The sequence below is a fragment of the Giraffa tippelskirchi genome, chromosome 1 (genome assembly GCF_054371585.1).
Source record: "Giraffa tippelskirchi isolate mGirTip1 chromosome 1, T2T-mGirTip1v1.2.pri, whole genome shotgun sequence".
Classification (NCBI taxonomy): domain Eukaryota; kingdom Metazoa; phylum Chordata; class Mammalia; order Artiodactyla; family Giraffidae; genus Giraffa; species Giraffa tippelskirchi.
The window spans coordinates 115,861,739-115,884,723 of NC_137275.1; the positions used below are offsets into that span (position 1 = coordinate 115,861,739).

Genomic DNA, 22,985 nt, shown 5'->3' on the forward strand with positions numbered 1-22,985 from the left:
TTATAGTTTCCTTTGCTGTGCAAAAGCTTTTAAGCTTAATCAGATCCCACTTGTTTACTTTTGTTTTTATTTCTGTTACTCTAGGAGGTGGGTCATAGAAGATCTTGCTTTGATTAATGTCAATGAGTGTTCTGCTATGTTTTCCTCTAAAATTTTATGGTTTCTGGTCTTACATTTAGGTCTTTAATCCATTTTGAGTTTATCTTTGTGTATCATGTTAGGAAGTGTTCTAATTTCATTCTATTGCATGTAGCTGTCCAGTTTTCCCAGCATCATTTATTGAAGAAGCTGTCTTTGCTCCATTGTATATTCTTGCTTCCTTTGTCAAAAATAATGTACCCATAGGTGCATGGGTTTATTTCTGGGCTTTCTATCTTGTTCCATTGGTCTATATTTCTGTTTTTGTGCCAGTACCATACTGTCTTGATGACTGTAGCTTTGTAGTATAATCTGAAGTCAGGAAGGTTGATTCCTCCAGCTCCATTCTACTTTCTCAAGACTGCTTTGGCTATTGGGGGGTCTTTTGTGTTTCCATATGAATTGTGGAATTTTTTGTTCTAGTTCTGTGAAAAATGTCATTGTTAATTTGATAAGGATCACATTGAATCTATAGATTACATTTGGTAGTATAGTCATTTTCACAATATCGATTCTTCCTACCCAGGAACATGGAATAATCTCTCCATCTGTTTATGTCATCTTTGATTTCTATCATCAGTGTCTTATAATTTTCTGTATACAGTACTTTTGTCTCCTTAGGTAAGTTTATTCCTAGATATTTTATTCTTTTTCTTGCAGTGGTGAATGGAATTGATTCCTTAATTTCTCTTTCCGATTTTTCATTGTTAGTATATAGAAATGCAAGTGATTTCTGTGTGTTGATTTTGTATCCTGTGACTTTGTTAAATTCACTGATTAGCTCTAGTAATTTTCTGATACTATCTTTAGGGTTTTCTGTGTACCATATCATGTCATCTGCAAACAGTGAGAGCTTTACTTCTTTTCCAATCTGGATTCCTTTTATTTCTTTTTCTTCTCTGATTGCTGTAGCTAGGACTTCCAGAACTATGTTGAATAGTAGTGAAAGTGGACACCCTTGTCTTGTTCCTGATCTTAGGGGGAATGCTTTCAGTTTTTCACCATTGAGAATAATGTTTGCTATAGGCTTATAGATGGCCTTTACTATGTTGAGGTAGGTTCCTTCTATGCCCATTTTTTGAAGCGTTTTAATCATAAAAGGGTGCTGAATTTTGTGAAAGGCTCTTCTGCATTTATTGAGATTGTCATATGGTTTTTACCTTTCAGTTTGTTAATAAGGTGTATCAAATTGATTTGTGTATATTGAAGAATCCTTTCATCCCTGGAATAAATCCAACTTTATCATAGTGTATGAGCTTTTTGATGTATTGCTGAATTCTGTTAGCTAAAATTTTGTTGAGGATTTTTGCATGTGTGTTCTTCAGTGATATTGGTCTGTAGTTTTCTTTTTTGTGTTGTCTTTGTTTGATTTTGGTATCAGGATGCTGGTGGCCTCGTAGAATGAGTTTGAAAGTGTTCCTTCCTCTGCAAATTTTTGAAAGAGTTTTAGAAAGATAGGCATTAGCTCTTCTCTAAATGTTCGATAGAATTCTCCTGTGAAGCCATCTGGTCCTGGGCTTTTGTTTTTGGGAAATTTTTTATCACAGCTTCAATTTCACTGCTTATAATCGGGTTGTCCATAATTTCTATTTCTTCCTGGTTTAGTCTTGGAAGATTGGACTTTTCTAAGAATCTGTCCATTTCTTCCAGGTTATCCATTTTGTTGCCATGTAGTTGTTCATAATATTATATATATTGCCGGAGTCCTGCTCCAGCTGGTCCAGGGGTTCCCTCAGGATGGATGGCGTTGGCAGAGAAAATGATGCAGTCTCTCGCTCAAAGCACTGGGCTGCATGTTTATTTTAAACATCAGGTTTTCTTTTATACTTATACAAAAGCATTAGGTCAGAGGTATGACATCTTCAGTTTCCCCTCACCCAAATTTACTGTCTGCATAAATCATTGTTGTCCTTCAGAGTTCCCTCTTAAGTGTCCTTGTGATAACATTGTAACTCAAGTTTGTCTCTGGGCTGTATATTACATTCCTCAGTTTATTTCTTATCTCTTTAAATCCTGCTATCCCCTAGTAACTTAAGCTCATCATCTCCTAAAAAGGCTTTTAGCTATTAGTATCTCTAAAATACCTAGTTTCCATAAGCTATAGTAAAATATGCCAACACTACAACATACCTTAAACTTTTAGCTTCTAACTATTCTTAATTATTCCTAACCCCTAAACTCAGCAAACTTCTTTTGCCATAAACATTCTCCTTAAAGGCAGGTTTCAGACAGCAATGTTTCCCATGGTCTCAAGCTGCAGCCTATGTGCTCATCCTGGAGCATTCTTTGTAAAGATCCTTGAACAAATATCAACAGTTAAGTTTATGGATTATAACATTCTTTCCAGCCAACTCAACCGGAGGAAGGAAAGGACAAGTCAGAATCACAAGACCTAACTCCTTCATCCCGGGACCGTGCCTGCGGGATGAGGAGATGGGGTTGGGGCCGTGCCTCCATTTTGTCAGTAATGCCTATGGCGGCTCCCGACGATATATTATATTATAAACCTTTGTATTTCTGCATTGTCTGTTGTAACCTCTCCTTTTTCATTTTTAATTTTGCTGACTTGATTCTTCTCTCTCTTTTTTTTTTATCTTTATGAGTCTGGCTAAAGGCTTGTCAATTTTATCTTCTCAAAGAACCAGCTTTTAGTTTTACTAATATTTACTGTTGTTTCTTTCATTTCGTTTTCACTTATTTCTACTCAGACCTTTATGATTTCTTTCCCTCTACTAACTTTGGGATTTTTTTCTTGTTTTTCCAGTTTTTTTAGGTATAAATTTAGGTTGCCTGTTCGATGTTTTTCTTGTTTCTTGAGGTAGAATTGTATTGCTATGAACTTCCCTCTTTGAACTGCCTTTGCTGCATCCCATAGGTTTTGAGTTGTCATGTTTTCATTGTCCTTTTTTTCTAGAAATTTTTAAATTTCCCTTTTGATTTCTTCAGTAACCTGTTGGTTATTTAGAAACATGTTGTTTAGTCTCCATGTGTTTCTGTTTCTTACAGTTTTTTTTTTCTTGTAATTGATATCTTGTCTCATAGTGTTGTGGTTGAAGAAGAGGCTTGATACAATTTCAATTTTCTTACGTTTACTGAGGTTTGATCAAAGTCTATCCTGGAGAGTGTTCCATGTGCACTTGAGAAGAAAGTGTATTCTTCTGCATTTGGATGGAATGTCCTGAAGATATCAATGAGATCCATCTTATCTAATGTATCATTTAAGACTTGTGTTTCCTTATTAATTTTCTGTTTTTGATGATCTGTCCATTGGTGTGAGTAGGGTGTTAAAGTCTCCTACTATTCTGTCAATTTGTCAATATTGACTATCCTGTCAATTTCTCTTTTTATGTCTGTTAGTGTTTGTCTTATGTATTGAGGTGCTCCTATGTTGGGTGCATAGATATTTACAATTGTTATGTCTTCCTCTTGGATTTATCCCTTGATCATTATATAGTGTCCTTCCTTATCTGTTGTAATATTCTTTAAGGTCTATTTTGTCTAATGTGAGAATTGCTACTCCCAGCATTTTTTGCTTCCCATTTGCATGAAATATATTTTTCTATCCTCTCACCTTCAGCCTATATGTGTCTTTAGGTCTGAATTGGGTTTCTTGTAGATAGCATATATATGGGTCTTGTTTTTGTATCCATTCAGCCAGTGTGTGTCTTTTGGTTGGAGAATTTAATCTAATTACATTTAAAGAAATTATTGATATATATGTTCCTATTGCCATTTTCTTAATTGTTCGGGGTTGATTTTGTAGATCTTTTTTCTTTTCTTGTATTTCTTGACTATGTAAGTCCCTTTAACATTTGTTGTAATGCTGGTACGGTGGTACTGAATTCTCTTTTGCTTGTCTGAAAAGCTTTTGATTTCTTTATCAAATTTGAATGAGATTCTTGCCAGGTACAGTTATCTTGGTTTTAGATTTTTCTCTTTCAGTACATTAAATATATCCTGCCATTCCCTTCTGGCCAGCAGTTTCTGCTGAAAGATCAGCTGTTAAACGTATGGGGTTTCCCTTGTATGTTACTTATTGTTTTTCATTTGCTGCTTTTCATATTCTTTCTTTGTGTTTAGTCTTTGTTAGTTTGATTAGTATGTGTCTTGGTGTGTTTCTCCTTGGGTTTATCTTGTATGGGACTCTGCACCTCTTGACTTGGTTGACTATTTCCTTTTCCATGTTGGAGATATTTTCAACAACTATAATCTCTTCAAAAATTTTCTCAAACCCTTTCTTTTTCTCTTCTTCTTCTGGGGGACTACTAGTAATTTAAATGTTGGTGTATTTGATATTTTACCAGAGGTCTCTGAGATTCCCGTCAGTTCTTTTCATTCTTTTTACTTTGTTCTGCTCTTCAGAAGTTGTTTCCACCATTTTATCTTCCAGCTCACTGATTCGTTCTTCTGCTTCAGATATTCTGCTATTGATTCCTTCCAGAGTATATTTTAATTTCAGTAAGTGTGTTGTTTGTCTCTGTATGTTTATTCTTTAATTCTTCTAGGTCTTTGTTAATTGATTCTTGCATTTTCTCCATTTTGTTTTCAAGGTTTTTGATCATCTTCACTATCATTATTCTGAATTCTTTTTCAGGTAGTTTGCCTAGATCCTCTTCATTTTTTTTGACTTCTGTATTTCTAATTTGTTCCTTCATTTGTGTAGTATTTCTCTGCCTTTTCATTATTGTTTTTTTTTTTTTTTAACTTACTGTGTTTGAGGTCACCTTTTCCTAGACTTCAAGGTTGAATTCTTTCTTCCTTTTAGTTTCTGCCCTCTGAAGGTTGGTCCAGTGGTTTGTATAAGCTTTATATAGGGTAAGATTTGTGCTGAGTTTTTTGTTGTTTCCTTGTTTTTCCTGGCAAGGCTGAGTGAGGTGCTAATACTGTCTGCTGATGATTGGGTTTGTATTTTTGTTTTGTTTGTTGTTTAGATGAGGTGTCCTACACAGGGTGCTACTGGTGGTTGGGTTTTGCCAGGTCTTGTATTTAAGTGGTTTCCTTTGTGTGAGTTCTCACTGTTTGATACTCCCCCGGGTTAGTTCTCTGGTAGTCTAGGGTCTCCCACTCCAAAGGCTCGGGGCTTGATCTCTGGTCAGGAACAAAGATTCCACAAGTGGTTTGTTATAGCATGAAGTGAGATTAAAACAAATACTCAAAAGCAAGAAACCAAAGGTGAACCCCAGACAAATGGCAGTTAGAAAGTCAGGCAAAAAATAATTAAAATAATGGAATATATACATATACATATATACCCATAAGCAAAGTCAAAACACTCCAACAAAAATAAAGTACAATAGATTGACCTCGTAAACAAAGGCAACCAAAGATTATATCTACCAGTTAAGAACAAAACTAAAGCACAAGCTAGAAAACAAAACTAAAGCAAAGTGCCAAGTGGGGAATAAAGCAATGAAAATAAAACTAACATATGTTGAGAGGAAAAGAACGAAAGAAAAGAAAGAAAAATATGCAAATTTAAATAGAGGTAGATAAAGAAGATTTATATACATTGAAGATTAACTGCAAGGGGAAAAGAACAGTAGGAAAAGCAAACAAAGTAATAAATAAAGAAAAAATAATAGGTTTAAAAAAGAGAAAAGAAAAAACAAGGAAAACTCCACAGAACTGCAGAAGCCCAACATAGAGGCAGAGGTTTATAAGAACAACAAAAAATGTGATGAAGAAACAAAGAAAAAGCTCAAAAGCTTAATAGATTTCATAGTGCCAATAAAATTGAAAACCACAACTGAAGAGGGAAAGAAAAGAAAAAAAAAATCCACAAGAATCTACAGAACAAGTCAAAACATAAGAATAATGTATGTTTTTCTTGAGTCACTGCTGTCAGAGTACTTCCCCGGGCTGGGAGTCACAGTCCACCTCACCTTTCTGGGATGCCCTCCAACCCTGTGGTGATCTCTGGACCTGCTGTGGGGGCAGCTCAGATTCTAATCTGGTCCTACTCCTGTGTGTTCTTGCCTCCAATGTCCACAGCTATCAGATCTAGTGCCTTTTCTTTTGTGGGAGCTCTCAATATCCTTTTATATATTCCATCGACACAGAGTCTGCTTAGTTGGTCATGTGGATTTATAGCCTAGTTGATCATGTGGATTTAATCTGCAGCTTGTGCAGCTGGTGGAAAGGTTTTGGGTCTTCTTCCTTAGCCACACTGCCCCTGGGTTTCAATTGTGGTTTTATTTCCACCTCTGCATGTGGGTCTTCCACTGGGGTTTTGCTCCTGAGGCTGCCCTGGAGGACTTGAGTCTACCCCAGTGAAGACCAGGTGTGGAGGTGGTGCAGGTGCTTGGGTCGCAGGGGTTCTGGCAGCACCAGGTACTCAGGGGAGTTGGCAGCTAGGGCAGCAGGAAATATAGTGCTCTAGAAGGGTATGGCAACCAGTGTTGCCCAATACACTCCAGTATTCTTAACTGGAGAATCCCCCTCCCTGACAGAAGACTGGCAGGCCACAGTCTACAGGATCGAAAAGAGTTGGATACAACCAAAGCGACTCTGCATGCATAGACACACGACTTTTTTTTCCCTGTGGCAGCTCTGTCCCAGTGAGGGTTGAGCGTGAAAGTGGCACAGCTGCTTGGCTTGTGGGGACCCTGGCAGCGTCAAGTGTGCAGGACATGGACTGCCTCTGCTGCAGGAGTTATAGCCCTATCAGAGTCTTTTCTCAAGCCTCATGTAGCTGGCAATCAGAAGGCCTCTTTGGCCAGTCTTTCTCCATAGCCCTGCCTGTTCAGGCACTTCTTTCCTTTTGTTTTAAAGACAGAAGGGGCTGGAGAGAGTCTCAAGTTTTTCTGCTTTTAGAGCAAGTGTATATAACAAATGGTTTTCAAATTTGATAGTTCACAAGTCCTTTTAAAAAAATTTATGAATCCCCCAGCTGTACTCATAGTTTACATTGGGAGACATTGAATTATGAAGCTAAAATTTCTTTCTACAAAATTGATTCTGATTTCTTATAGAATTTTTATATCTGCAAAACTGTATCTGTGGATACATTCAAATTAAAGAAACTTTGGCCTCAACAGTGTTCGATTTCAAATGGCTTTATAGGCAAAACTTCCAAATAATTGTAGCCAGGAGAAGAGGAAATATTTAATGGTCTTACACATCTAGATAATGTCTTCCCAATGTTTCTGCCCAATGGTGAATTTATAATTTAGACTGAACAGGAAGTCATTCTTACACTAAAAGAAAGGAGAATCATCTATAGCTTAACAAATTTAATTGTCAGTCTCCATTTTATAAAGCTCTCTCTGGGCATACTGTGATGAAGAGTGATATTTTATTTGCAGAATCTAAGAACATTCTGCAAAGACAAAACATGCCTGTGCACAAGAACAACACAACAGCAGTCCATGTGATCACTAGACAGCTGGTGTCCAGAGAAGACAAAGCTTTAAGTGATCAAGTAGCTGCTGACAGAAAACATTACCGTGGAAGTAAAGATTAAGGATTTTGCATTAGGATTACTGTAGTTGATGGGAGAGTTTGGAGGAAAAAAGAGATGAACTCAGGGCTTTAAATTCTAATACTTCAACCTGAGTAAGGACCAAGAAAATTGTTCTTATCCTCGTGTCAGTTCAGTTCAGTTCAGTTGCTCAGTCGTGTCTGACTCTTTGCGACCCCATGAATTGCAGCGCGCCAGGCCTCTCTGTCCATCACCAACTCCCAGAGTCTACCCAAACCCATGTCCATCGAGTCAGTGATGCCATCCGACCGTCTCATCCTCTGTCGTTCCCTTCTGCTCCTGCCCCCAATCCTACCCAGCATTAGGGTCTTTTCCAATGAGTCAACTCTTTGCATGAGGTGGCCAAAGTATTGGAGTTTCAGCTTCAACATCAGACCTTCCAATGAACACCCAGGATTGATCTCTTTTAGGATGGATTGATTGGATCTCCTTGCAGTCCAAGGGACTCTCAAGAGACTTCTCCAACACCACAGTTCAAAAGCATCAATTCTGCGGCACTCAGCTTTCTTCACCATCCAACTCTCATATCCATACATGACCACTAGAAAAACCATAGCCTTGACTAGATGGACTTTTGTTGGCAAAGTAATGTCTCTGCTTTTAAATATGCTATCTAGGTTGGCCATAAACTTCCTTCCAAGGAGTAAGCGTCTTAATTTCATGGCTGCAATCACCATCAGCAGTGATTTTAGAGCCCAAAAGAATAAAGTCTGACACTGTTTCCACTGTTTCCCCATCTATTTGCCATGAAGTGATGGGACCAGATGCCATGATCTTAGTTTTCTCAACACTGAGCTTTAAGCCAACTTTTTCACTCTCCTCTTTCACTTTCATCAAGAGGGTCTTTAGTTCTTCTTCACTTTCTGCCATAAGGGTGGTGTCCTCTGCATATCTGAGGTTACTGATATTTCTCCCGGCAATCTTGATTCTAGCTTGTGTTTCTTCCAGCCTAGCATTTCTCATGATGTACTCTGCATAAAAGTTAAATAATCAGGGGGACAATATACAGCCTTGACGTACTCCTTCTCCTATTTGGAACCAGTCTGTTGTTCCATGTCCAGTTCTAAGTGTTGCTTCCTGACCTGCATACAGGTTTCTCAAGAGACAGGTCAGATGGTCTGGTATTCCCATCTCTTTCAGAATTTTCCACTGTTTATTGTGATCCACACAGTCAAAGGCTTTGGCATAGTCAATAAACAGAAATAGATGTTTTTTCTGGAACTCTCTTGCTTTTTCGATGATCCAGTGGATGTTGGCAGTTTGATCTCTGGTTCCTCTGCCTTTTCTAAAACCAGCTTGAACATCTGGAAGTTCACGGTTCATGTATTGCTGAAGCCTGGCTTGGAGAATTTTGAGCATTACTTTACTAGCATGTGAGATGAGTGCAATTGTGTGGTAGTTTAAGCATTCTTTGGCATCGCCTTTCTTTGGGATTGGAACAAAAACTGACCTTTTCCAGTCCTGTGGCCACTGCTGAGTTTTCCAGATTTGCTTGCATATCGAGTGCAGCACTTTCACAGCATCACCTTTGAGGATTTGAAATAGCTCAACTGGAATTCCATCACCTCCACTAGCTTTGTTTGTCGTGATGCTTTCTAAGGCCCACTTGACTTCACATTCCAGGATGTCTGGCTCTAGGTGAGTGATCACACCATTGTGATTATCTGGGTCGTGAAGATAAAGCCAACTCCCTTCACTATCTCCTGATAACTCTGCTGGCATTTCTGAAAACCAGACCTAGGACTGATCCTGTGGTTGCCTGAATTTAAAAATACAACACTGTGAATGAACCTCAGAAACATATTGTAGGGACTTTCCTGATGGTCCAATGGTTAAGTCTTTGCCTTCTAATGCAGGGGGTGCAGATTTGATCCCTGGTCAAGGAGCTAAGACCGTGCATGCCTTGAGGCCAAAAAACCAAAACATAAAAAAGAAACAGAATTGTAACAAATTCAGTGAAGACTTTAGAAAAAAGTTGTCCACATCAAAAAAATTAAAAACAAAAACTGTAAAGCAAAATTGCCATATACGAAAAGCAAAATTACATTGATTCCACTTAAGAAAAGATGAAGAAGGCAAAGTTAAAGCCAGCTAATCTAATGTTTAAACTTTAGGGATACAAGCTTTGATAGCTATTAAAAATGGGGGAAATAAATTGCAAGAAATAATTAACTATGAATGTTAGGAAAGTAAATGTCATTTACAGTGAGGAAGGAAATAACTGTTGGAGAAGGGCAGGGGGGCCTCTTCTATGGTGCTGGCTATGCCCTGTTTATTCCTCTGGATAGAGTTATGTGGGTGATTGCTCTGTGATAATTTATTTGGCTGTACATTTATGTTCTATGAAATTCCAGATGTGTGTATTATTCTTCAAAGTCAAAAGGATTAAACAACCCTGGATGGCTTCACATCCCATTCAGAGAAAAAAGACAAGGTCCTTAAATGACCTGCAAGTCCCTAATGATCTGGCCCCCCTCTTAACTGATTTCTCAGTTCTTCCTTTTTTCTCATTCTGTTCCTGAAGCTGCAACATGAATGTGACTGGAGAAAACCAAACTATCATGCTGTCTGGTATCACTTGAAATTCCTCAGTACTACCCCTAAAATGCACCCTTAGATTTGCTTGGAAACGCATCAATTTCCCATTCACCAGTCCCACCTAGATGGCAATTTTACACCACTCAGTCTCCAAACCCTCCACTTCCCTCAGCCCATATTTCACTGTCCTTCTGGATACCGATTTTGAATGCCTCTGTACTGAGAAAATGGAAAAAATTCTTTGTGGTGGACATGCAGATGTATTATCCACACCACCCCTTCAAGAAGAGTCATTGAGACTTCCCCAATGGTCCAGCGACTAAGACACCACATTCCCAATTTTGAAAGCCCAGTTTTGATACCTGTTCAAGGAACTAGATCCCGCATGCTGCAACTAAGAGTTCACAACTAAAGATCTCGCATGGAGATCAAAGATACCATGTGCCACATCTAAGACCTGACACAGCAAAGGAAGGAAGGGAGGGAGGAGGGGGGAAGAGGGAAGAAAGAAAAGAAAAGTTTTGGGGGAAGTAGGTAGCAGCAATGTAAGACAGTTCAGTTCAGTTCAGTTCAGTTGCTCAGTCATGTCCGACTCTTTGCGACCCCATGAATTGCAGCAAGCCAGGCCTCCCTGTCCATCACCAACTCCCAGAGTTTACCCAAACTCATGCCCATTGAGTCAGTGATGCCATCCAACCATCTCATCCTCTGTCGTCCCCTTCTCCTCCTGCCTTTGATCTTTCCCAGCATCAGGGACCTTTCAAATGAGTCAGCTCTTTGCATCAGGTGGCCAAAGTATTGGAGTTTCAGCTTCAACATCAGTCCTTCACCAAGGGACAAATCCAAAGTTGTCTTTGGAGTTGGTTAAGGCTTTTCCAGGCATGCATTGTACTTTGAGTTTTCCTGCCAGTCAATCCTGTTCCCTCCCTCTTCTCTCCATAGGTGTTGATTACTCATAAATATTCAGCATTCCAAACTCCAACTTAATTTTCTTCCTGAGAACAGTCTGTGACACAGAGCATCCAGACTCCCATCACCATGTCCATCTACTGTGCTGCTTCTGTTGTAAACTCCTATGACTATCTTCTTTAAGGAGAGCTCTTATTTAAAACAGTCACAACATTTGTGCTCTGTTGCTTACTCAAAAACATCACTCCAGCAATTCTCTCCTCTCCTCTCTGACATCATCAATCTTTCCTTATTGAAAAAATTGCTATTGTTTGTCCCATCCTATAATTTTTAAAAAAATCATTCTTTTGGCCCACTTCACCAGCTACTGCTCTATTTCTCTTCTCTCTTTTGTAAAAAAAAAAAGATTTTAAGCATGATTTATAATCCCAGTTCCCAATTCTTCTCTCATCTCTTTAATTTATTCTAATCAGGATTTTGCTCCCACTGATACTCCTACTCTTGTTAAAGTCATTCCATGCCTCCTACAATGCCAACTGCCATGCTCTGGCCTCAGCCTTCATACTTCACTTCTTCTCATGGTTGATACTTTTCTGCTCTTTGAAAGTTATTCCAGTTGGCTTCTAGGATGTCAGGCTCTCTTGTTTACTCTACCTCATGGGCCACTGGCTTTCTCAGATGGGGCACCTGTTCCACAATCCCAAGGTGCGCCAGTTACCTGGATGAAAACACACAATGTCCTGGAAATGTGCAGTGAGGGGCTCTGCTGTCAGTCTCCTTTCCTGGTTTGCTCTTTGCTCTGAGTCTTATAGGGCAGAGTGACAGAGCTCTGTGCTTGATGCATTTCTAGTCTCCAATTATACTCATCTCTACCCCAGACTTTACTCCATGTTGGAATTCCACAGAGTTCTGACATTTCCACTTGGACGACTGATCAGCACCTTAAAGTGTCCTTAGCGCACCACCACAGAGTTCTCTGTTCCCACTTGATCCACTAGAAGGGTCTGCAGTCTCAGTGGTGACAACTCCATCCTCCAGTGACTCAAGCCTCAGATGCCTGATTCAAAACAAGACAAAGAGAAAATCAATATGGATTGCATGTTTTACTTTATGCTCAGAGATGGGGAGGGAATGATGGTTAAGGTAGAGAAGTAAGCTACTTTCCAATTTTCTAGGAGAAATTCTCTGGGTTTCAATACTTCAAATGGGTTGACAACTTGGCAAGACCAAAGTAATTAACTCTTTTACATCTCTTTCCACTGATAATCTTTCCTCCCTCCTTTGACTAAGATGTTACCAAATTCGGGTCTGACTGCTTGCCATTTAAAAAACAGTATAGGAGAAAGAGAAATGTTGGCGGAAAGTAAAGTTGCTTTTAATCAAAATGCCGGCATCTGGGGAGATGGTGGACTTGGTGTTCCCTATAATCATCTCTGAAGATTCCATTGGGCCATGAAGGTTTATAAAAGGAAACAGGCAAGTGATCCCAGCTAATCATTGAGATGGAGGTCAGAGTCATCACCATCTCCCACAGTGTGCAGGCTTGTCAACTCCTTGCTGTCTTTTTTCAGATGCTATCTTGTTCACACGGTTTTCTCCCAAGGTTACTGAAGGGGAAGCTGAAGAGACTTGGTCATCTGTTAAATACTTATTCTTCAGTTCTACTTCTTTGATCTACAGAAAGAACCAACAAGATAGGCAAGGTATTGTGTGCTCCAAAGATTTGAAAGGTGTGCTTGGAATGGAGATGAGTAGAGTATGGGGTCCCTGGTTTAATATTAGTGACAAACAAAAGGGCTTCTGCAGAGAGCTGCTTACAAGGATATTCATCTATTTGTTTAGCATCAAATCAATCTTTCTGCTTTATATCTAGAAGAATATATTCTACCCCTGTCATTGAAAAATAAAATAAATAAAGGATAGGTGTGCAATAGAGTCACATCCAAAAATCTACCCCAAAAGGAGAGATTTTTGCAAAATCCACTTGATAAGAAGTTTTCTTAAGAGCCTTTAAAGAGTAATTCCTGGCCTTAACTAGTTATTCTAGTTATTGAAAAAAGGAAGAAACAAACTCAGGTGGCCTTTAATCCATTTTCTAAATACAAATAGTCCCTGGGACTGCATGACCCCTGGGAATACAGATATAAATACCTTGTTATAAACTGGTTAGAGCCCGTCATTGGTGGGTTCAAAATATCTACACTAGAGTTTAACTTAATGAAAACAAAAAGAGAAAAACACATATACAAGTGATATCATACGGTATTCGTCTCTCTTTCTGAATTATTTCACTGAGTATGATAATGTTTGGCATATGACACAAATGAACCTATCTGTAAACCAGAAACAGACTCACATAAAGAACAGACTTGTGGTTGACAAAGGGGGCGGGGAGGGGGGGAGATGGAGTGGGAGTTTGGGCTTGGCAGATGTAAACTATGACACATAAGATGGATCAGCAACAAGGTCCTACCATGTAGCACAGGGAGCTAACTATATTCAATAGTATCCTGTGATAAACCATCATGGAAAAGAATACAAAGAAAAACGTATATAAACATATAACTGAGTCACTTTGCTATACAGTAGAAATTAATACACCATTTTAAATCAACTGTACTTCAATAAAATAAGTTTAAAAAGAAGGGAGAAAAGCAAAAGCAAAACTAAAATTCAGCTTGAAATGTGTAGAAATGCGTTGAAACACATGTGCACCACTTTTGCTTTATCTTAAGTTTCCAGAGCAGAAGAAAGAGTCAAAAACCTTTCAAGTTCCTTTTAAAGTTAAGAGCCTGCCGCTCACTCTCAGAGGCTGGCAATGACCTTTAAACAAATGTTGAGTGTGAATGATCCCAAGAGACACCTTTCTGTGTCCATTGATGTCAGGTTTCCACTCCCCATGGAGAAGCTCTCTCCTTCCTACAGTGGATCCCTTTGTTGCCACAGAAACAAGTTGTGGCAGGTTTTTCTTGGTTCTATGAGGTCAGTCATTATGACATTGTGCCTTCATAGTTACACCTGTGTTCTTTCTCTGAGTCCTTAAATGTTATTTCCTTTATTCAGGTAGGAAAATACTTTACATAAATATTAGACACACAGTGAGAATTTTTTCTTCCTAGACAAATGGAAATGCTTTAGACAGTAGAAATAAAAGAATTTTAATGAATTCAGAGTGAATATTTCCAACTTCTTTTCCTCCTTCCACCAAATGAATAAGTGTCAATTGTAGGCTCACATTTTAGGACAATCTAGTCAGGTTGTATAAGCTTTTTAAGTATGAAATTATTTTAAGCACTTAATTTTTGGCTTACTTGTGACTTTTATATTGAGGTGGAGTATATGAGGGTAAGAGGTCATGGAGGGAGAAGAATGACATGCTCTTGAACTGTACTTCAAAGAAGCTATTGCCTCTAGTCATATTCTATCAGCCCTTTTGAAGTCAAGGCTCTACTTGGGCAAAAAGAAGTTGGAAGAAAAGTATCAAAAAGTGCTCAGGGCTGTTGCAATGTGATGGCCCAGAGGGATGGGATGGGGAGCGAGATGGGAAGGGATTCAGGATGGGGACACATGTACACCCATGGCTGAATGTCAATATATGGCAAAAACACTACAATATTGTAAAGTAATTAGCCTCCAATTAAAATAAATAAATTAAAAAAAAAAAAAACTTGTGGAGCTATTTTAATGAAAAGCTTGTTTCTGCTCCAAACAGAAATGACTCAGAATGTGAGAGGGTGGAGCTTTTTAAAGAAGTTATTGTCCACATACAGTGAAAATTAGGGGAGAAAAAGGAGGGAATGGAGAACCATGTGTCCATGAGCCTAATTTCATTAAGGAGCTGTAACCCAAGGGAAAGCCCTCTCCTTGCGAGGCTCTCTCCTGAGAAGAGAGGTGCTCGACAGGTGAGCAGGATGGTCACTCAGCTCCTTTAGATGCACCTGCTTTCTCCAGCACATGGTGCACACAAAGAATGTTTGTGGAATAAACGAAAGAATAATTCAAAGAGTATATTTTCACCTGCTACTTTAGTTCAATACATTTTAAGAACAATATCTCACTGCACTTTAAAATTTCATATTCCTAATTGTTACAAGTGTGTATCGCAATAAAGGAAAATATAAACAAAACACCTTATTTGTTGTCTTAATTGTAAACATTTGTTGATTTATCAACTAACATGATGGAAGAAAGCTTTGACTAAGTTAAAACATGCAGATTAGTGTCCCTAAGTATGATGACTTTCTCAGATTGAATTCAGTGTTCAATATTTGAATATTATTTTCCTTTTTAGGAAATAGTGGGGGATTATATTAAATGAGAAAGAGGAAATAAGAGATGCTTTCTAAACACTAACCTATTAAGTTAGAGAGTTTCAGAAAAGACAGGGTAAGCTATTAGATGATGAGCTTGAGTAAATATGGGAGATAAAAAATGTGCTATTATCTAAGTGTCTTCATCTACTTCCTCCCCTCTTTCCATACTCTTTCCCAGTCCTCCCCTTCCTGTAAGCAGTTACACTGAAAACAGAGTAGAATGACTCAAGATCTCCAAGGGCAAATCCAAGGACTTCAGACACTATGTCTTTAACCTCTCAGAAATCCCAGAGAGTTTATTTCCTCACTAACCTACCAATGTATGCAAATATGTTGTATGCAGGAAAAAATAAATATTTTCTGAATCCTGACACTCAAGTGAGCTATAATCTTTGAAATGTACACACTGCAACATAGACAAAGTATCTAGAAAATGGTACCTATTTCTGATATTTCAATTCCCATTAATCAGGAATTATCAAAGGGAGAAATATCACCCCCAACAGGATAAAACTTGATTCTTGGAAAGTGAAAAATATCTTACTCTTTTTATGTACTGAAAGGTTGTTGCTGAGCCATGAAAGATGCCGGGATTCTTGGCCTCCGGAGGAGAGGAGATTCAATCTGGGGCCAGTGATGAGGCTTGATCGCTCTTAGCTTTTGTGTAATAAAGTTTTATTAAAGTATAAAAGAGATAGAGAAAGCTTCTGACATAGACATCAGAAGGGGGAAGAAAGAGTACCCCACTGCTAACCTTTAGCAGTATGTTATATACCTATCAGCAAGCTGTTAATTAGCGAGAGGAAATGTCTCAAAACTCAGAGTGGTACCAGACCCCTCACCCACAACATGCATTGAGATAACATTGGCACAAGGTGAGTCATCCGGGCCATAAAACGATTGACATGAATCTTGAAGAAAGGCAGGTTTCCAAGTAAATATATAGTTTTATTAACATAGATTAGGAGAACAATGTATGAGTAAAACATACTGGTTTGTTGAGTCCTTATCAATTCTGAGTCTTAAGTGGAACTGACTTGAAGAAAGACAGAGTCTAGGAGAAATACATAGTTCATTAACATAGCTTAAGAAAAACATTTCCATAAGAAAAACACATTGGTTAGCTCAAAGTTTTAGAAAAGTTAAGTTCAGGCTGAGCCAGGTGTTGTCATGGCAACACAGAATTTTAAGAGAAACCTCCTTTTAATTTTGTATAAAGAAGGAAAAAAAAAATCTGACACTTGTAGTTTGTTTCCTCCTGCCCCTTAAGACAGAGATATAAAAACGTCTGACACTTGCAGCCTATTTCCTCTGTTTGGAGACCCCTAGCTTTCCTGCCTGCTATCCTCTCAGTACAAAGCAGATATACCTACAGTAATTATGTATTAAATATATATAATTATAATTAGATACACAATATATCTGAGGTATTAAAATTTCATGCTGGGAAGATTAGTTAAAAATGTCTAAAAAGCAGGAATTCCATGGCAGTCCAGCGGTTAGGACTCATGCTTTCACTGCTGTGGCCCTGGTCAGGGAAGTAAGATCCAGCAGTGTGCTCAATGAATTTAAAAAAAAAAGTCTGAAAAGGCTCCCTCTAGGGGAACTATTTTAAAAAGTCTAGAAAAGACCCCCACTAGGGGAACTATGTGAAAATCACTCAGTCATGTCCGACTGACTCTTTGTGACCCTGTGAACTATACTGTCCATGGAATTCTCCAGGCCAGAATATTAGAGTGGGTAGCCTTTCCCTTCTCCAGGGGATCTTCCCAGCCCAGGGATTGAACTCAGGTCTCCTGCATTGCAGGCGGATTCTTTGCCAGCTGGACTATCAGGGAAGCCCTAGTGAAATGGGGATTTGGGTGGGGGAGTGAAGAAACACTATTGTGCATAGTACATTTTGTTAATTGAAGGTAGTTATCCTCGCCTCTGTTTTGGCTAATGGAGCAAATGGTAGAGAAGTATGGAAACTAGTTTTTTAAATAGTTGAGCCAGTGCAGGGCTTTCAGGTAAAAGCTTATTTGTAAGCTATGCCTGGATCTGGGACTGGTGTGAGGTCGCTCTTATCTCAATTGGAGTCAGTTTATTCCTGCAAGATGGCCTAAACTTGAAAGAGAAAGAGGCCTGGAGGGAAGATGCCCTGGGGAGAACACAACCCATCCTATCTTGTCTTACAGTGATGGAGCAGCAGGGAGACTCCATATCCCAACACCATTGATCAGAGCTCACAGAAGCAGAGGGCTCTGCTGCGGGAGCCAGTGGTCCCACTAAGAGCAAGATGGCCCAGTGAGCACCAAGCCTGGTCATCTCTCTTAAGACAGTCTGGAGAAATAATTCTGAAGTGTAATATTCTTTACAATAATTGGAAGAGAATGGAGAATTTTCTATAACATGAAGAACTAAAAGTCAAAGTGAGTTTTGCCTAATTCACCAAGGATGAATTAACAGATTTTTATTTTGAAATTGCTTGTTAACTAGATGTTAACCTAACATACAGTATGTTAACCTAACATACAGTGTTTAAAATATCCATTTCTATATTGTTCTCTAAATTTCTCAGGAAACCTTTTTACTTCAAGTTGTTTTTCTAAATTAATTTTTTATTTAAAATAAATTAGTTTATTCCATTTTGAAACTGAAATCTTATTGGCTGATACTATATTGAAATGAGGAACACAGGCAGAAGAAAACGGGAAAAAAATTAAAGGAACGAAAAAGAGAAAGAAATGAATGTTTAGTCTTCATGTTATTTCAATAACTCTTTTTTAACCTTAGTTTTCATTACAATGGAAAATGGTAACTCAAGTCTGGTGCCACCCAGGAGACCTTCTTATCATAATGGAAATGGGCTGCACGGCACTGGAAGTATGGCTGGTGGGACCGAGGAATTCCATCTAAATGTATTTAATTTTAATTAATTTATATTTGAATTTATATACCTGCTTGTGACTAGTGCTACCATATAGGTCAATGCCACCCCAGGAATATGAGGATGTTTAGTATATTTAATTTACACAGTCAAACTACTTACTTTGAAGCACTCTAATAAGGACACTGACAAATCACTGCAAGTTTTCCTCACTACAGGCTAACACTTAGTTTTCTTCTGGGAGAATTGTCAGTAGTAAAGCCCTGGTTCACAGTCCACAAAAAGAGGCTTCCCACAAGGATAGCTGATAGGAAAGCATGGATTCATTGTGCATTTCTTAAATAAAAAATTGAAATCCTTTAAATGGTTAAGCTTAATATTAAAAACATTGCTTAGGCATTATATTGAAATGAAATATGCAATTAATTTAGAACAAAATGTTAACAAATACACATTTCATGCATAATGTGGCATCTTATTCATTATCATTTTTCTCATTATCAACCATTACTTAAGCTTATTTCTCAATACGAATGAAACCAAGACTCTCATTCAGTGACAGAACCTAGCAGACAATGATTAAACACTGAAAAATATGCGTGTTCCCCACATCTACTAAAAGATTTTCAGTTCAGTTCAATTCAGTCACTCAGTCGTGTCCTACTCTTTGCGACCCCATGAACCACAGCATGCCAGGCCTCCCTGTCCATCACCAACTCCCGGAGTCTACCCAAACCCATGTCCATTGAGTCAGTGATGCCATCCAACCATTTCATCCTCTGTCGTCCCCTTCTCCTCCTGTCCTCAATCTTTCCCAGCATCAGGGTCTTTTCAAATGAGTCAGCTCTTCGCATCAGGTGGCCAAAGTATTGGAGTTTCAGGTTTAACATCAGTCCTTCCAATGAACACCCAGGACTGATCTCCTTTAGGATGGACTGGTTGGATCTCCTTGCAGTCCAAGGGACTTTCAAGAGTCTTCTCCAACACCACAGTTCAAAAAGCATCAATTCTTCTGTGTTCAGCTTTCTTTATAGTCCAACTCTCACATCCAGACATGACTACTGGAAAAACCATAGCCTTGACTAGATGGACCTTTGTTGACAAAGTAATGTCTCTGCTTTTTAATAAGCTGTCTAGGTTGGTCATAACTTTCCTTCCAAGATTTTAGATAAATACAAATCAGATACAAATGTACATGTATTTTATTTATAAAAGTAAATATATTAGTTTGGTCAAAGGTAAGTGTATTTTTAATTTCTTGTTTAATTTCCCAGCTTTACTGAGATGTAGTTGACAGATAACACTGTGTAAGTCTAAGGTGTACAGTGTATTGATTTGATATATTTAGCTACTGGGAAAAGATTACCAACATAGTGTTAGTTAACATCTCCTTCCCATCATATAATTACCATTTTTTTGTGTGTGTGTGATGAGAACAATTAAGGTCTATTGTCTTATCACATTAGAGGACAGTAGTTCTTGGGAATTCCCTGGCTGTTTAGCGGTTAGGACTTGGCACTTTCATTGCTATGGCCTGGTGGTTCCTTGGTATCCTAGGTGGGGTTTGTCCAGGACTCTCACGGAGCCTGAAATCCACGGGTGCTCAAAATGGTTCTTGCACGTAACCTAAGTACCTCTTCCTATACACTTTAAGTAATCTCTGGATTTTACTTATAACACCTAATACAATGTAAATCATAACTATATTTCAATATGATTAAAAAGTAAAAAAGAAGTGATCATTTCTAACAATTTGATAGCCATTATAAAAGTCTATCTTTTAAGTCTAAATACATCATGAGAGACTATTCACATTGTTCAAATATTAAATAACTGTTTTGGTTAAGAATCATATGTTCAAAAGTTTCAGCTTGTGATTATCTCCCTTATTTTGTTGTAATTTTCATTTTGTGATCTAATTATAAGTAATAAATATTAATTATTTAAAATTATATGCCAGACATCATGTTAAGTGCTAATTTTTAGATGTTATCTCACTAAATGCTTATGTATCAGCTATTATTATCTGAATTATACCCGGGAGTAGTGTAAACCACCCTTCGCAGTGATTAACTTGCTAAGGCTCCACGGACAGCAAATGGCAGAGCTGAGTTTTGCATCAGACCCTGCCTCAGTCCAGAGCACAAGGCTCATATCTTAAACCTCAGCACCAACTGCCTCTTAAAATTTTTCTAATACACACAGGACAGGAACAATAATAAGAACCCTGGAAACAAGTGATTATGAAGGAAGGGGCTAATGATGTCTTGGTGTAACAGTGTAAGTCTGACCTGGGATAACATCAGGAAGAAAGATTTGTAGTAAGCCTAATAATTATAATTTTAAGTGCTGGCTTTCTCTTCTATATTTTTTTAACTTAAAGTGTCCTAATGCATGAAAAGACACTGAACAAATTGTTGAGTTGTGGCTATAATTAAGTTGGGTTTATCTTAATGCCAAATAGTAGCTTATCTAGTCGTTTATAGTAAATCACTGAGAATTTCACAAGACTTCACTACTAAGGTTGGAAAGACATTCCACTGTCATTCTCTTGGACCTACTGCCCTGTCTTCTTTCAGAAAGTGAAGCTTGGGGAGGTGGTCCTAAGATAGCAGAAGAATAGGATGGGGAGATGACTTTCTCTCCCACAAATTCACCGAAAGAACATTTAGACACTGAGCAAATTCCACAAAACAACTTCTGAATGCTGGCAGAGTACATCAGGCACTCAGAAAGGGAACTCATAGTCTTTGAAAGGAGGTAGGACAAAATAAAAAAGATAAAAAGAGAGACAAAAGAGGTAGGGACGGAGATCCATCCTGGGAAGGGAGTCTTAAAAAAGAGAGAAGTTTCCAAACACCAGGAAACACTCTCTCTGGTGGGTCTGTGGCGAGCCTTGGAATCACAAAGGGCAAAATAACTGGGAGGAAAAATAAATAAATAATTAAACCCCGTGGTTTACATACCTAACAGCAATTCCCAGCACATGCACAGCACAGATGCGTGCATCCCCAACTAGCAAGCGGGGGCTGGGCAAGGAGGGGTGAGCAGCATTGCTTTGGGTAAGAACTGAACCTGAATGCCCCACGGCCAATCTGAGGGAACTAGATTGAGATAGCAACCTAGACCGTGGGATAGCTTTCCCACGAAAAGCCTTAACCTAAGACACCGCCAGGCCTGCTCACAGAACAAAGGACTGAGCAGAGTAAACCAGCCACAGACTGGCCCATCCCCCATAGGAGACAGGCAGACGAGGGCAGCCAGAGCCAGAAGGGTGGAATCGCGGCCCCAGAGAGGCATTCTATACCAAACTGCAAACAGACCTCATTGCTAACCAGGACTTCTTGGGACTCTGGAGGGTCGACACCCACAGAGAGGGTCACAGCCAGAGATCAGCTCCCCAGGGGAGAGCACGGCACACCTGGGAAGCTGCTCCCATTGTACACCCAGAAAACCGAGTGGGTGGGACAGGGGAAGGGAAAAAGATGCAGCCTCCAACTGCACTAGCCAAAAACCTGGTCACTGGAGCTGCTCGGACCTGGAAAGGGCACAAAACCCAGGTTCAACGAAGTCTGCGCCTTTGTGAAGTACCCAGGAACCAGAACGTGAGTGGCTTAGACCTGGGAAGTACAGGCAACCCCAGGGGCCGCTTCAGACAGTTCTCGGCAGTGCAACCTAGAGCCTGAGCAGTGTAGACTGGGAAAACGAACATGCCGTGAGCAGGGCAAACCCAGTGTGGCTGAAACGTTGTGAGCACACACCAATGAGATTTGTTTGCAGTGTTGCTCCCTCCCCACAGCACGACTGAACAAGTGACACTAAAAAAAAAAAAAAGAAAGTGATCACCACCATCCCCCTTATGTCAGGGCGGAAATTAGACAATGAAGAGACCAGCAAACAGAAGAAGCTAAAAGAAACTGAGGGAATAGCTTTGGAAGTGACAGAAGTGACAGATGTAACAGATTAAAATGCTATAATTAGCACTGACTACATAGGAAGGGGCCTAGAGACCTTGAGAAGTACAAGCTGGACCAAGGAACTATCTGAAAATGAACAGACCCCACACTGTCCATAACAGCTCCAGAGAAAGTCCTAGATATATTTCTACTATTATCTTTTTTTTTAATTTTTAAAACTTTTTTATTATTTTTTTAAATTTTTTAATTTTTATTTTATTTTCTTATTTTATTTTTAAGTCCCCTATTACTCTTTCAATTTTCATTTTTATAACCTACTATTACCTTGCAAGGAGAAGGCAATGGCAACCCACTCCAGCACTCTTGCGTGGAAAATCCCATGGACGGAGGAGCCTAGTAGGCTGCAGTCCATGGGGTCGCTAGGAATCGGACACGACTGACCAACTTCACTTTCACTTTTCACTTTCATGCATTAGAGAAGGAAATGGAAACCCACTCCAGTATTCTTGCCTGGAGAATCCCAGGGACGGGGGAGCCTGGTGGGCTGCCATCTATGGGGTCTACAGAGTCAGACATGACTGAAGTAACTTAGCAGCATTACCTTGCAAAAAAAAAAAAGACCCTATTTTTATTTTTTTTTCTTTAAGACCTATTTTTAAAGTAAACTTCATATATATATTATAATTTTTGTGACTTTGGTGGGTTTTTTCTTTTTTTTTCTCTATTTTTAATAAGGTATTTTTGAGAACCTAACCTCTACTCTAGATTTTTAATCTTTGCTTTTTAGTATTTGTTATCAACTTTGTATCTTCAAGAATCCA

At 38.9% G+C, this 22,985-nt stretch overlaps 1 long non-coding RNA gene across 1 annotated transcript; it reads right to left on the reverse strand.

The window, feature by feature from the left end:
* Positions 1-9,835: 9,835 nt before the first annotated feature.
* Positions 9,836-14,010, reverse strand: LOC145536220 (uncharacterized). The gene is made up of 2 exons (XR_014075709.1): positions 13,929-14,010; positions 9,836-12,122 (listed from the first exon to the last, which is right to left on the reverse strand). It is a non-coding gene; the product is annotated as an uncharacterized LOC145536220 (long non-coding RNA).
* Positions 14,011-22,985: the final 8,975 nt, after the last annotated feature.